This window comes from Melospiza georgiana, chromosome 6 (assembly GCF_028018845.1).
Source record: "Melospiza georgiana isolate bMelGeo1 chromosome 6, bMelGeo1.pri, whole genome shotgun sequence".
Lineage (NCBI taxonomy): Eukaryota > Metazoa > Chordata > Aves > Passeriformes > Passerellidae > Melospiza > Melospiza georgiana.
In genome coordinates, this window is record NC_080435.1 from 9,276,499 (window position 1) to 9,291,785 (window position 15,287).

The following is a 15,287-nucleotide window of genomic DNA, read 5'->3' on the forward strand; positions in this document are numbered from 1 at the left end:
ACACCCGCTTGCTAAAAGTTTCCAGGACGTGTCACTGAACTCCAGAGGTCTTCTCCTCAAAGCCTGCGGGGAACCGGAGGCCCCGCCAGTGCCCGGCGGCAACGAGAGCAAGACAAACACACGTCCCCGTCGCGGCCCGCCCGCCCGCCGGCATCCCGAACGAGCTGGGGCAGAGACCCGCGGGGGACCGAGGGGACTCGCATCCCGGCCCGAACTCCAGAACTTGCAGTTCCACCACTGCCCCGCGGCGGCAAAGGGTCCCGCGCGAGCGGCACGGGAAACCCACGCGTGACGCCCCCGCGCGCGTCCCATCCCGCACGGCCGCAGCTCCCTCCCGACGCTGCTGCCCGCCGGGCGGCACGAACGACGCCCCGCGCCTCCCGAGCCCCCGGCGAGACCAGCGGCAGCGGCGCGACGGAGCGGAGCGGAGCGGAGCGCGGGCAGGACGGGCAGGGCGGCCGGGGCAGCGCAGGCAGCAGAAGTTTGAAAACCTCCAACACTTACCTGGCGGGGCGCGTCCCTGGCCGCTCCGGGGAGTCCCGCGCGGGGTGCAACCATCACCAACAATGTTTTGGTGGTTTTTGGTGTTGTTTTTTTTTTTTTTTTTTTTTTTGGAAAGCCCAAAAGCAAAACGTCCCTTCCTTCAGGTGTGTATATAAGTTACTGTACTGTGTGGGAGGGTCACGATCTCACTAGGTGCAGAAGATTCCCCAGGATTAACCCCTCCTCTCCCTACCCCTTCTGCAACTTGTTGAGGATTTTATACACACACGCGCGCAGGCACGGGCACACGGGCACACACACACACACGGACGGGAGAGCAAGGAGAAAGCGAGCTCCGCGGAGTCCGGCTGCCCCCCGACGCCGTTGTGATTGGATGGTCTTTTCATGGAGAGGGGACGTCTCAAGTCGAAGTCACGATTTCTCCTCAGTTTGGAACCATCTGTGACTGGAGCCATGACGCAGCCAGAGCACATTACTCACTTTTACAGTCACGACTTGGAAATCCGTGCAGTTTCCAACCAAAATTACACCGCCACCATTGAATTATTTAATAGGATCCAGTTAAGGGTAATCTTATGCATTGTGTCAAGTGAGGCAACGATCTAGGAGGGGAGGGCTGGGAAGGCGAGGGAGGGGGCGAGGAAGGAGGGCATTTCTTGTTTTTAATGCCTGTTTTGTAGAGGTATATTAAGAGTTGCAATGATTGGCTACATGTGTTGTAAAGGGTTTTTTTCCTTGCTTTAAAAAAGCAACAAAAAAAAAAATAGATATCTGGTCCGCTTGTAAATACGACCACGCAAGCTCGGGGAAGGGACGGTTTAGACATTAAGAGGAGCCGTGGGTGGAGTACCGTGCTGTGAATTCAGGCGCTGGTGTTTGATTAATTGCAAGAAATTATGTCTTTTGTATGCCTAGATTAGAGCCATTGCATGCGGTCTTGGCCAGGAGGTGCTCTCACCCCAGCCCAGTGTACTGTGCTATACTGATGTTCATGGCTGCATCATGCCATTGTCTGCGGATCCGCAATTGTTGCTGGGCTTTGTGTGGTAGGTGCACCATTTTCTAAGCTTGCTTTTACTGCGAGGCCATGGCTAAACGTGCTCCGGGGGAAGCTCCTTCCTTGGTTGTTGTCTGCCTCGTGCGTTTTTCATCCTTTGCAGGTCTCAGTCTGCGGCTAAGCCCCCTTCCACGGCGGTTTCGGAGGGGATACCATTGTCCGGGATAACGCGGTGCTGCATGTGAGTGCCAGACGGTGTTTCCTTGTCTCTTTTAATGCAATCTGATGACATGCCTTTGCTAGCCGGAATGCCTGCGAACATGCATGCTCGTAGCCTAGCGAGAACTTCCCTGGCTCCCAGAAGCGGTGAGGGGGTGACGGGTGGTTGCAGCACAGAGGTAACCCCACACAGCTACTCCGTATACACCACAACAATCCCCTACTACTTCGCCTCTAATTCAGTCATTTCACCAACTCCGCTGGTGAGGGTATGACTAAGGACGCGAAGGACGGGCAATAATAAAAACAGACGCTCGCACACACGCGATCTGCGGAAAGTGTGAGCACTTAGAGGGGAAAAATGAGGTGGGAGGAGAAGGGGTGAGTCCAAATAAAGCAACCTATAGCCTCTTATTTTGCGGAGCACCATCATCAGGTACAGGCTCTTTCAAACGCACGGGCGGGAAGGGCAGGCGGCGCCGGGCGGAGGAGCGGCGGCGGGGAAGCCGCCGCGGGAGCGGCGCTGCAGGCGGCGCAGCGCGGCCCCCGCCCGGCGGACACCGGGGCCGGGACCGACTCCCGCCCGTGGCGGGAGTGGCGGCGGCGGCGACGGAGCGGCGGGTTCAGCACCGGGGCGCGGACAGCTCCCGGCGGCCGCCCTGCGGGGAGCGGCCGGCCTGCGCCCCCGGCCCCGCCGCCGGCTCTGCCTCTCCCCCCGCAGAGGGCGAAAATAGAGGGGGGGGCGAGCAGGGAGAGGGGCTCAACAGCGCCGACAGAGAGAGAGAGAGAGTTGCAGCTCGCTATTGATTCAGAGATTTACCGACAGGGTGATTCCCCTTTCTGCAAGAATTCCCTCTGTCTGAGCTCCGGGCATGCACCAAATTCATTATGTAGACGAGTATAACCCCCTCGCTTTAGAGGAAAAGTAGAAAGGAAGGAAAATATAATCCAGGCATGCATAAAATAAAGACAAGACTCACAGCCACTGTCTGTATCATGCACAGGAAAGATCACTACTTACCAAACGGGAACTCCTCGGTTAGGGGAGGGAGGGGGAGGAGGGGGGCGTGGGGGGGGGGGGGGGAGAATCCAACAATTAATTTCCAGACAGGAGTTGGAAAAAAAATACTGCGGTGATGTCCAGGTTTTCTTCCACCCGCGCTCGCTTTTTATACAAGTGCAACCCTCTGTCTATTTCTGGAACGCGATCAAAACCCTGATGCTATTTTTAGCAGGTACTGGGGAAAAAATCCACACACAAAGGCATTTTGCTGGAACGCTACGTCCAAAACATTAAATGTGCATTTAGTCTGCCCCCCTACAACACAACAACCCCCAACCATGCACCCCCATACCCCAGCTTCTTTCTGCAACACTATCTACATTTGCTTTAGGTGCATCATTGCAGAGAAAAAAAAAAAAAAACACACAACAAAAACAAACAAACAAAACCCACACCAAACGACCCAAACTGACCGCCTTCCATGCTGTCCTATTGCACAAACCCCTAATCCACAGTTGCATTGAGTCTGTCTCTGTGCCTTTCTGCCTGTTGCCTTGCAAGCATTATTGTGTCTGTCTTCCTCCGGAGTCTTTATAAAGTGGGCTTTGGAAAAAACACAACCACCATGCACCAGTTTGCCATCATGCACAAATGTGGATTTCAGGCAGGGATGCTTGCTTTGCCAGGACACAGAGATGGTTTCATGTACTGAATTGCATCCAGCACCAAGAAGGGTTGTTTTTTAAAAAAAATTCTCCCCTCCCCACCCACTGCCTCTTCCCCCTTTAAAAAACCCCTTTGTTTGGAGAATAAAGGATCTATAAATATATATATGAAAAAAAAGGGGTGTGTGTGTTTGCGTTCTAGTAATTCACTACGAGGGGGGACTGGGGAAAAAATAGAATCATTAGGGCTTGCAGGCTGCAAGGAGCCAGCCTGAGACTCCTTTGCAAGGCTGCGTCAGTTATCAGCTATTGACGTCACGTTCAGATTCTCCTCTTCAGAGGCTCTAGTTCATCATAAAAGATGTCTGTGCTTGGAGCTTTGTGCTTGCAGTAAGGCACTTCAATTCGAGGAAAAGAGTTAATTAGCAAGCCCCACATTTTGTGTAGTGCGGTTCTCTGTACAGTTGCACAAAAATCCTGAGGGGGCTGGGGGGGGGGGGGTGGGGGCGGGGGGGGGAGGGGGACATGGTCTGAGGACAGGGAAATATTTCTTAAAAACCACACACATATCCCATGCAGAAGCACAGGCAGGGAGAGCAATCTGCATAGCCAGACCTTGCAAGAACATTAGCCCCCTCCTCGCCCCCCCAGTTCCCTTCTCGTGGTTACCAATTTTAACAAAAAACAATTTGGAAACATAAGCCTGTTTTCCGAATATTTGTAAGGCAAACAGCATGGGGGTTGCTGAATATATTTTAGCATCCTCACTTTTTGTCTTTCCCTGTCACCCCCCCCGCATGCCCCCCCTCCCGATATCAACAACAGCACCAGCAGCAAGTCCCCCTACCACTTTACACTTGTATTTGGCTACTGTAGCAAAAGACAGATATTGATAAAACCAGGATTAATTCTGTATATTTGTCAGGCAAACAGCCCCGTCTCCTAGAATGACGCAAATAACAGATTCTATGGCTCTGGCTTTCTATATTCTGCACCCACGCACTCTGCTTGGTCTCCCACGGAATCAGCTACAGAGAGCAATGATCCAGATTATACAGAGAGAGGGGTGGGGGAAAGGGAGAGAATATCAAATGAAATTGCAATTAAAAATTATAATGCTGCTATTGTCTGTACGCAAATGGCTAAACCTGAGCTTGCACAGTGGTACACACACAGACACGAACTCGCACCCCCGAGCCCCCCGCCTCAAACCCAGGCATCAATAGCAACCAGACAAAAGAGAATTGTCTTGCTGACAAATCCGGGGTTTATCTGGCCAAGAGAGGGATTTTCTTTAAGCACCACACCTTTCCCTGCTCCCATTAAGCAAAACACATCTCTGAAACGACCTCTCTTGCCACTAAGCGAGTGAAGAGGGGTCAATTAACAAATGTAGCCACGAGGGGAGGGCAGCAGTAGCCCTTCCACAGTCCCAGGGGAGCTAATGAGAACCTTGAAGAGCATATCGCCTTCCCTGTCTCCCAGTCAAAGGGATGCAGCTGTTTCTTAAAATGCCTAAAAAAAGGCAAGCGCAAAGGGCTGTTGCTATTTTTAAACACATCTCTCATTTGTTGGGAAATGGCACTAAAAGCATTAAACAACCTCCCCGCCCCGGGGACAGGCTCAGGCACACACGCAAGCATCCCAAGGAAAGCCAAGGTTTATGGGACCATTTCTTCACCAGGTGAGAATATCCTACCATACCCTGCCCACCATCCACCATCAGCCCTTTTCACACCTCGCATGAGGAGAGAAGCACGATGCTGGGGCAATCAAGAAGCCAGTAAGTTATTTACTGTCTAATCTGTACACACACATTCCTTATTTATTAACTCACTTAATTATTACCAACTTCTTTTGCAGACAATGAATTTCCTAATGTCAATAAACTGCAATCAATGAGGTAAGGCTGTCTCCGGCTCTGTCTCAACCACACAATGCCATTGCAAGGTATGGCAGTGATACAGCGATACAGCAGCACGCAGGGAGGGGGACATCACACACCCATGTGAGATTGTGAGATCACATCATGGGCACTGTCAGGCTTGGAGAGACAGATTAGGCATTTTAAAATGACTACACACACTCTCAGGTAGAAGTGAGCAGATCCATTTTCATTCACACATCTCTGGCACGCCAGCTACTAATCTATCTTCCCAGGACTGGGACAGACGTTGTGCTTCAGACCTAGGAGAAAAGCCCAACCTAAACCATGTTTTCACCATATACACCTGGGAAGTTGGCCTTTATAGCAGTAGCAGCCCAGAAGCCAGACAGATGCAGAGAAATACCACTGTAGGGAAAGACCTTATACCAAGGATAGACCAAGACACCTCAAGAGCCCAGACAGAGTGTCAGACACACAACCCACCTTCTTTGAGGAGCTGCAACAAAGCTCATCTTGGATTAATGAAAGCATTAGGGAACACAGGAGTCTGAGTATGGAGGAGTGCACACCTAAACTATCTTTTGTCACTCAGACCCAAGAGCTTTCAGATAACCCATGGCTTACTGTGGAAGGAAGGGATGATCATCTACTCTCTCCCCTCCCACACACACCCCAAGAGCTTTGCATTTCTCTGTAGTGTTCACTTTTGTGCACATGAACAGAGGAAAGCTGTTCAGCTTTAGTTTTTCTCTGTCACAAAGATCAACCTGATAGTGTACCAAGGATGATCTCTGAGGCAGGTCAGGAGTGGGCATACTGGCAAGCCTTGCAACTCCTGGACCTCGGGCCCTCTCCAGCCATAAAGATGCCTGGAATTCCCTCTCTGCTTCACATCCTGAGCAGCTCCTTGCAGTCACACGTGTGAGATATTTAGGTTTGATTTTGGTTGGTTGTATGCGTTGGGGATGGGGGATTGGTTTGGTTTTTTTTTGAGTTTTTTTTCTCCTAAGCTCTCTAGTCTTAGTGAAAGAGCTAGATCTTCCTACCAATGGGTTTAACATGTTCTCATGGAAGCTGTAGTACCACCTTTCACCCTTATTTTCATAAAACCACCCTGCCTTCCCCTTTGCTCTCCCCTGTTTCTCCAGCCCTATGCATCATCTCCATCTCAGCAGAACCATTTCCTGTGGTCCCTGCCTGCTGCTAAAGGCTTAGCTGAAGTGATGTCCAGTGCCCAGAGAATCACTTGCACAGAAAAAAAAAAAAAAAAATGGAAGCTATCCAAAATGAAAAGAATGTTTGGCAGGTGACCATGTACCAAACAGCAGTTCCCATTTCTCCTGATCATTAGAACCACTAAAAAGAAAATCTTCTATCTCGATATTTTAGTTATTAGCCATCTCATTTTTGAACAATTAAGCCTCCCTGCCAATGAAGTCTTAATGAAAGCAATGGATCCTGTATGTTTTCCTCCTCTGTAAAGTGTTACCTGACTGAAGTGACTGAAGCAGCAGAGTCCCCACCACCTGCAGGTACATGACCTTTCATCTATAGCTACTGAAGATGCCAAAGGGGCAGCCCAGTTTCTAACACATATGCTCCACATATTGAACTGTCCTCACTCTTGGAAATTTCCCTTTCAGACTCTGCCCTGATAGATAATGCCCCGCATTGGGATACTACTATTTTTATTAATAGTAAAACATTAGCATGCACAAAATTGCTGCTCAAACCAACTACGACACTTTAAAAGCAGTATACTTTGAAAATAAAACTATTTTTTAGTGGTATTCATAACTTGTTCAGGGTTTTGATCCAGCGAATTCAAGCACCACCTCTTTCTCAATTTGGCTTTGCTGTAGTTTGACAGTTACTTCCTCAGAACTTGGAGTTCTGCTCACCTGTTAGCCATTCAATAAAATAATTGCTATAAAATATTCTCCTAACCCAGTCTTACTCCCATTAACATTTCAAGTCTGTTCTTGGCCTAGTTTACCCAAGCAGCTGAAAGACATGTGATATGTTCCAAACATAAGGAGAACAGAAGATAAACAGAAACAGAATGAAGTGAAGTGCCACCAGGATATACTAGGATCTCACAAACTCACCTCATCGTTTTGAATAAAAGGTTCAGGTTAATCCATAACTTCTACTAGTTAACTCTTCTAACAGGAAAACATAGAGTGCAGAAGAAAGAGCAATCACATTGAAATGGAAATAAATTAGAGCAACATCTATTCAACAATTTGCTGTTTTTTATAGGTGGTGGAGTATATGCTAGTGAAAGGTCTGAAGAAGAGTAATTGCTAGTTAAAGCAGAGGATTAGAATCTAGATATTCCTCTTCCAATCACAAATTTGCTACAACAAATATTGATCTGAAATTTCTCATGGAAAGGCTTTTTCCTTGAATAATTTTGAGGTCTTCCTCAAATTTTAGATGAAGTGCCAATCACTATATGCTTGGCATATCTACTCATGAAATGAAGATAAGACAATACTCACCTAAAGAGGATGTTCTTGAAGATATCTATAGCATTGAGATAATCAATAAAAGTCATCAGTAAGAAGACAGCAATATTATAAATAATCAGAGATTAGAGCATGCAAGGAAGCCAAAGGAGGAAAGGAACACTTTACCTCCAACATCAGAATGAGAAACTGCAGTACATTAGTAAAGAAAATCTCACCTGTGTCAGAAGATCAAGGACTTATTAAGACTTCAATTTATGGATCATTTTGAGAACCTAAATGCATATACCAGGACACCAATAAATAGACAACTTGTGCAAGTACCATCTTACAGAGATTGTATTAATAAACACCTTGAACAGTTTGGGGTTGAAATGTCAGTATACGTAGGTTGCTTTGTCATCATTATCTTTTCTGTTTACATTATAGATATATATCATTGCTATAACATGTAGGATAGAAACTGGATTTTCCTCCAATGGCTGCAAAATCAGGCCCTGGAGACATACTTCTGCATAACAGGGATGAAAAGAAGAAAAGTATTAGCATAATGAAGCTGGTGGAAGCACTAAGGTCTCAATATTGAGGATGATATCAAAAGAAATTCATATCATTTCTTAATAAAAGTTAAACCTATGGAAGAAATACAGTGAATAAGCATCATACTTCAGATACAAGGAGCATAACCTTTGAGGAATCCTGCTACAAATTTGATGAGCCTTTACACTAAGATTTGATTTTCATTAGCCTTTAAAATGAAACTTGTCACGAATAAGACCCACGACCTTTAACAAAATGTGCACATGTATCTGGCAACCACCTTAAAGAAAGAGTTGTAAACAAGACCAAAAATATAAGACAACACTTCAAGGTAAATTATACAGGAACTTGAACAAGTAGAAAATAAGAGAAGGCTGTGATGAAGAAATGCCAAAAATCTGTGTCAGTCTTTACCTCAAGCTATCCAGTATTACATTCCGTGAGAGAGAATGGGATATGGATAGGGTGATATCAAACTAATTTAGGAAGAATTTATTTTCTGAGATAATAAATCATGAAGACAAAGGATCCATCAAAGAAAAAAAAAAGTCAAGTCCTCTCAAGGCAGAAGACAGTGAGGTGGGAAAAAGAAAATACATTAATTTAGCTTCATTTCTTAGATGGTGAGGTAAAAGACAAGGTGAGATGCCTAGGGTTATGAAGACATGGCCTTATGAGCTCTTATCCTGACCTATGGTGCTCCTGTAACACCGTTCTTTGCTTGTTTGTTGCTTCTGATTTGTTCTTCCTCATAATGTACTTCGATGTGGCTATCAAAAATTGCAACAAAAAATTGCTACTCAGCCAGAAAATGTAACACATATTCAAATAAGGACAGGGTGGCGATTTCATCATTCACTCCTCTACTTACCTTTTGGGGTAACAAAAAGTCTCAAATTCACACTGTTCAGTAGTCCTGGAATTCCTATCTCTCTGGACCCCCAAATTAGAGAAATCCACATTCAGTAAAGCAGAAACATTTGGCAGTTTTCAATAGCATGAAGGAAAATTAAAACACAAATGGATCAAAAGATCTAGATCACATATGACTTTTTGTCTGAACATCTATTTTTATCCTCAGTTAACATTTATGCACTGTGTGCTAATAGCAAGTTCAACCCTATAAGTGGCACCAAGATCCAAGCTCTTTGTGCTCAGATCCAAGCTGTGTTTTCTATGAGCAGTTTACAAATTAAGCCACTGGTTCCCTGACCGTGACTGGCAAACCATCGGTGTGTGCAGAACTTGTGAAAGTCCCAGGAGGACCAGCTGGGCAAGCACCAATGGCTTTTACTTTCCCAGATGTTGGATCTTCTCAACAGAAACATGGTAGAATTCAAATTCTTTTACTTTGCCAGTAAGTGACTATGTCTACTAGTACATGGCGTTATTTGGTCATGAACTGGGAGGAGGTCATTCATGTGGCTGGGCATAGGAGCAGAAACATCTATAAGTTTTTACTGCTAAGACAAGCTTCAGCTTCCCTAGGGAAAACTGTCACAGCTGCTGGACTAACAGCTATTGCTGAGAAGACAGGACATGCCATGAAATTCACAGGAAGAAGGACACATTTCACTACTTGAAAGAGTACAGGCCCTCTAGAAAGCCTCAGGAACACCACTGCCTTGCACACACCTGATCAAACCACTACCACCAGCCAATATATGGCAAACTGCAGGTAGGGGAACTACAGTGGTTCTCTCCATTTTGTCCCCTGCAAAGCACAGGATGGGCAGCAGCTCTGTCTGGTCCTTGCTGTGGCTGTCTGTACATCCTTTTAATGACAAGAGACATGTATTAATACCTACACAGCTCATGATGTGAACTGGATGGAGAAGTATCATACAGATCTTACAGAGTATTAGTAGAATATCTGGAGATCCATGGATGAGCAACAGAGAAGTGCAGGCTATTATCATATTGCTATAAATGCCTGCTGCAGAGCCAGGGGATGAAACCCATATAGTTATGCAAATGTCTCACAGATCACTGTTTTGTGCTGCTTTTGCAGTAATTGCAATTATTATGGGGCTATATGAACAGAGATACAAAGTCTGAATTACATTCCAGGTAATGATTTTCTGAGTAGTTCAAGGTTTGCATGTAAAAGCTATTCTGAGTTGTTGTTCAAGACTGAGAATGAATATTTAGCTAAATTTAGAGATGTGTTAATTTTTGTTAATGTTAATATTGTATCAGCTGATTGCTCCTTACATTAGCAACACGTCACAAGTTAAACTTTCAAACATGAGCTCCATTATCATATGCTGGCAATCTCAGATTAAGCTCCCATCCTACTGGATGCTGTGCAAATCCAGAATCAAAAAGTAAGAATGCGGAACATTCTAGCTGGGAGTCAACACTTCAAAACAGCATGGACCATTAAAATAAAGCTGGATAGTTATTCAGGGGGGACAAAAAGTAAAAATGATGACAGATTGTGTCATTGTTACCTACCCATCTGTGATGTGACAGGTACTGGACAAAAGAATGAACAAGACTCAATACCTGCCCCATGAGGTTACAATTCAAATGGAAGGGCACAAAACAGAGTCCCGTGAAAAACAGAGCAAAATTATTTGTGTCCCAGCATGGTTTTATATTTTGGAATAGTTATATTTTGCAGAATTATTATTGTTCTATTATAAATTATATTATGGAGTTAACATATAATTTATATTATAAATAACAGTATTTATATTGTGCAGATAATTTTGACAGGATTACAGAAAGTGACAGACAAGTTCATAGGCAGGAGACCTTGGGTAGTACAAAGAGAAGTGGGAAGCAAGCAAGCAGTAAGAGCAAGATGCATGGCCTCCACTCACAGTGGGAGTCAATGGGGAAGCTGGCTAAGTCTGAAAAGCAGGAAGAACTGAAGCCTCTACACAGCAAGAATCTGCAAGAATGTGATGCAATAGAGAAAATATGAGGGCTGAAACAACCTTTGAATCCTATTTGTGATCCAGGTATTTCAAGGGAAAAAATGTCAAAAATATCAAAAATACTCCAAGGAGTATGAGGATGAGTGGAGCCACTTGTCTTGATACTAGGTTTTCAATTGAGAAAGCAGAGGAGAACTAACTGGGCAGTGGGACTGCACATAGGTGTCACTGAATTTTGGAGTGTCTTTCAGAGAGGTCTGCAGTGAAATTGAGAGGGCAGTCCTTCTGTCAGACAGTTTGTGGACTTGTGTCCTCTTGCTCATATTTCTATAAATTAAAAGGGAGCCCAAGTAAGAAACTGTTTTGCTCTACCTCACCAGCACTGATCTTTTGTCCAGTCCTTCTACAGAATGCATAGTTTAGTAGAAGAAAGAGTTTTTCTTCTTGTGTCCAGAGTTTATAAGGTAGTGTGGGGTTGCCTCTCTGAAGGCTTTTCATAGGAAAGTGGTACTTTCATTGCCCATTTACTATGAAGAAGAATGTATCCAGATCTCCAGAGGTACTATGCAATTCTTGGTAAGACCATTTGGAGAAGTACTGTGAGAAGAAGTACAGGATTTTCATCTATATGGCTATCCACCTGACACTTAATATGCTGTATGGTGACATAAACAACCACCTTCTTAAAGAAAAACTTCACTTTAGAATTGGTTTATGCAGTCTCCTTGAGATAAGTAGCATCATGGCACATAGTTTAACATGAGAAACTCAGGAGTAGCAGAAGACCATAAAAATTGGGAGGAGTCTTAATAAGGAATATCCTTCTGCACAAGCATCTAAACCAACATAAGCATTTTCAGGATAAGATCCTGTGTTGATGCAGGCCTGTTCCCTGTTGGACTAGGAGGAGATGGTAGTAGAGAGAAAGGACAGGGCAGAAAAAGAGGTAGTGGTTAGCTCTTTCAACACAGAGAATCCTTCTAAACCTGACATGAAAAGACGCAGCATCTGGAAAGCTGCAGGAGGGTAGATGAGCAGTGTGCAAGCTGGAGAATTCCCTCTATTGCACAAGCTATGCAAATGTAATTGTAGGCTAGAAAGTGCAGTGACTCATAGGTGAAGTGGATGTGAGAATATCTGGGTTAAAGAGAGTTTGTATGGAGAAGACCATGTGTAGGACCTCAGAAGTTCCCAGAGAGGAGGAAGTGAAAGGATTTTAATGAAAACGCATAACCGAGAGTCATCCTGCCACTGGCTGCTTTCTTGAAGTGTCAAGGGAGGAACTCCTGAAGCTGCTTAAACCTGGTGGCATTTCAAAACATTCAGATATCCAGATCAATCAAAGATTTGGGGGTTGGGATAAGGAACAGAGAAAAGAAAAGATGAAGCACAAACCTCAGTAAAAAAGGGGTGGGAACAACTTGAGGTTTTGCCAGAAGATGATTGAGATCATTGAACCAAAAATCAGAGGTGTTAATGCAGATAATGAGGGCACAGGTTGGACCCAAAATAGCACCCCAAGGGGATGCACTCCAGCTGCTGTAATGTTATATGGAGGAAACAAGGGAGTGGCACTGTCCTGTGCTGTTTCACCTTCTGCAGTCTCACTACTCAGATGACCCCAAAGACACATGCATCAAGATTCATAGGAATAAAACACAGGATTTCCATGTTTCCTCAGCTGGAGAGGCAAATGAGAGATGAGGGCTTAAGAGATGGCAGTAGAGGTGATTCAAGTCCAAGTTAACTTGAGGTCTCCATGTTTCTCTAAGGGAGGTGGACCAATGATGCAGCAGGCATCAGAAGAATTAAGTATTGGATATGTTCAAGACCAGGCTGGATAGGGCCTTGAACAACATGGTCAAGTGGGCAGTGGGGAGTTGGAACTAGATGATCTTTAAGGTCCCTTCCAACCCAAACCATTCTATGACTATGATTAAGAAATGAATGCTTTATTACCAGCAGCCCATTCTTGACAGGTCTGTCCTTCATGACAAGGGGTGAAAATAGTGTATGAGCAAATGTGAAGGGAAAATGCTGCCTCCTAACCACCTCACTTTTGACTTTCTGCACAACCTGCTACGGCTTTGACTCCCACTGCCACCTCACCCTTCGGAGGCACTTGGTCATCACCTTGCAGTTGCATGTTGTGTCCCCTCTGAGGTCAGGCTACTTCATTGCTCTGACTAGTGTCCTGAGACTCCTCAGAAGAAAAAGCACTGCCCAAGGTGCGACACATTACCCACGTTGTGCCCTGTGGCAGTTGTCACAAGGCTTTACTCTTCTGGTTATGCACAACTTGGGCAGGATCCTCTGAAGGGAAAAATGTTTTCCACTGGTTAGACCAGTTGGTTCCTACAGCTACTTTAGAAACCTTCCCCTCAGACAGTGAAGACCATCCAACTTTTTCCAATTAAAAAACCTGCTTGAAATTCGTAATAAATCAAACCCACTCTTCTCAGGCAAGATATCTCTTGATAACCACGTCGAGTGCGGCAGCAGTAAAGAAAACCAGGATGTGCACCACAGATGGCTGCAGCCAAGGTGGAGACTAAGAATCAGTAGCTGCTAAACCCCCACTTCTCTTGAAGTATCTGCAATTTGCAAGCCACCAAGAATTAACCAAGAATTTTGGCATCTTGGCTTGAACATTGCAGAGCAGCAAACTTTGGAACCTGTAATTCTCTTTAGTTTCTCTATAGATCAGCTATCAGAAATTACTATGTATAAAGATTTCCCTCTACAGGTGGTTAGAGCTTGTAACAGCCTCTCACAGCCTTTCCTGCATCACTTGCATCAGAATTTTGCCTCATCATTTACTTTGTTACTATTTTACCTATTTCCCCCCCTCCACTATGGACTCTCAGTCTATTCCCAGTGGTAGCAAATTCTCTATGCAAGAAATGTCAACTCCTTCCCATCCTCCTTAAGCTTCAACACTGCTGACTTTGACTCTTTCTGCAATTAAAATTTCATTTGCAAGCTCGTTTCCCGAGTGACTCGACGCTTTTCTTCTCCCCCCACCCCAAAATGTGACAAAATGAAAGTTGCAGCCTCTACAAAAAGTGTGTGTGGGTCTTAAATGCATAGCTCCCTGCCTGCAGTTTGAGCTTGCAAACTAGCATGCTTTCCTGCAGGAACATCAAATGCACAGGACACACGACACGACAGCCTAGAGAACTCTTCACAAGGAGGGGGAATGCAACGCTGTCCAGTCTTTTCCAAGGCAGGCAGCCGAACAAATCAGAAAAGTCTACTTCTTGTAAAAGCATCTAACAACTGAAATCAGAAAACTTTGCAGAAAGCAAAAGGAAAACACCTGCACGCACACACACACACACGCACAGAGAAACCTACCTTGCAAAATCTTCTTCACTTATTTTTGTATGCAAAGAAAAAAAAATCAACAAAGCAAAACAATCCCCAAACAAAACAAAAATAAATAACTCCCTCCCCTCCAAAACTGCTTTCTCCTCTTCCCCACGCCTTAGCTGGATTTCTAGGGAATTTGGGGACTGGTGGGAAGAGCCGAGGGTGGAGGGGCTATATAAATAAACTAGAGCGTTTCGAGCTGTGTATCGCGAAAGGCTGTGGGTTTCGCGTAATGTGTGCCTGCACTCTTCCAGGAGAAAGGCAAAAAAAAAAAAAAAAAAAAAAAAAAAAAAAAAAAAAAAAAAAAAAAAAGAAGCCAGTTGGTGTTCAGAGCCTGACTTGGAGACAGGGAGAAGCAGCAGCCCCCTCCTCCCCTCCCCTCCCCTCCCCTCCCCTCCCCCGCCCCGCCGCCCACGCGCCACCCCCGCACCGCCGAGCCCGGCACCTCCCGAGCGAGCGCGCGGGACGGAGCCGCCCGGCCCCGCCGCCCGCACCCGCCGCTATTTATAGCCCGCGGCCCGGCCGGCCCGAGCACACGCGTGTCCCTGCCTGCCTCCCTCCGGGCGCCTGCACCGCCACAATAACGCTGCCTTTCGCAGGTAGCGAGGGTGGGCTTCTCTTTCACCACTCTGCCTCTCACCGCAGATTTTTTTTTTTTTTTTTTTTTGGGGGGGGTGGTGGGAGGTGACTGCCACAGCCCCCGAGGGGCGCGGGGGGCTGGGGTGGCCGGGGAGGCGGCGGGG

General features: G+C 45.8%; 1 long non-coding RNA gene across 2 annotated transcripts in view; it reads right to left on the reverse strand.

Moving 5' to 3' along the window:
- LOC131085291 (uncharacterized) overlaps window positions 1-14,557 on the reverse strand; it is a 40,848-nt gene extending 26,291 nt beyond the window's left edge. Inside the window, exon 1 of one of the 2 annotated variants that reach the window (XR_009114616.1) lies at window positions 14,530-14,557. This is a non-coding gene — a long non-coding RNA (uncharacterized LOC131085291). Of the gene's footprint in view, window positions 1-2,741; window positions 2,766-14,529 lie in introns of those variants that run through there. The other variant, XR_009114617.1, reaches the window with a different exon arrangement.
- Between the last annotated feature and the right edge of the window lie 730 nt (window positions 14,558-15,287).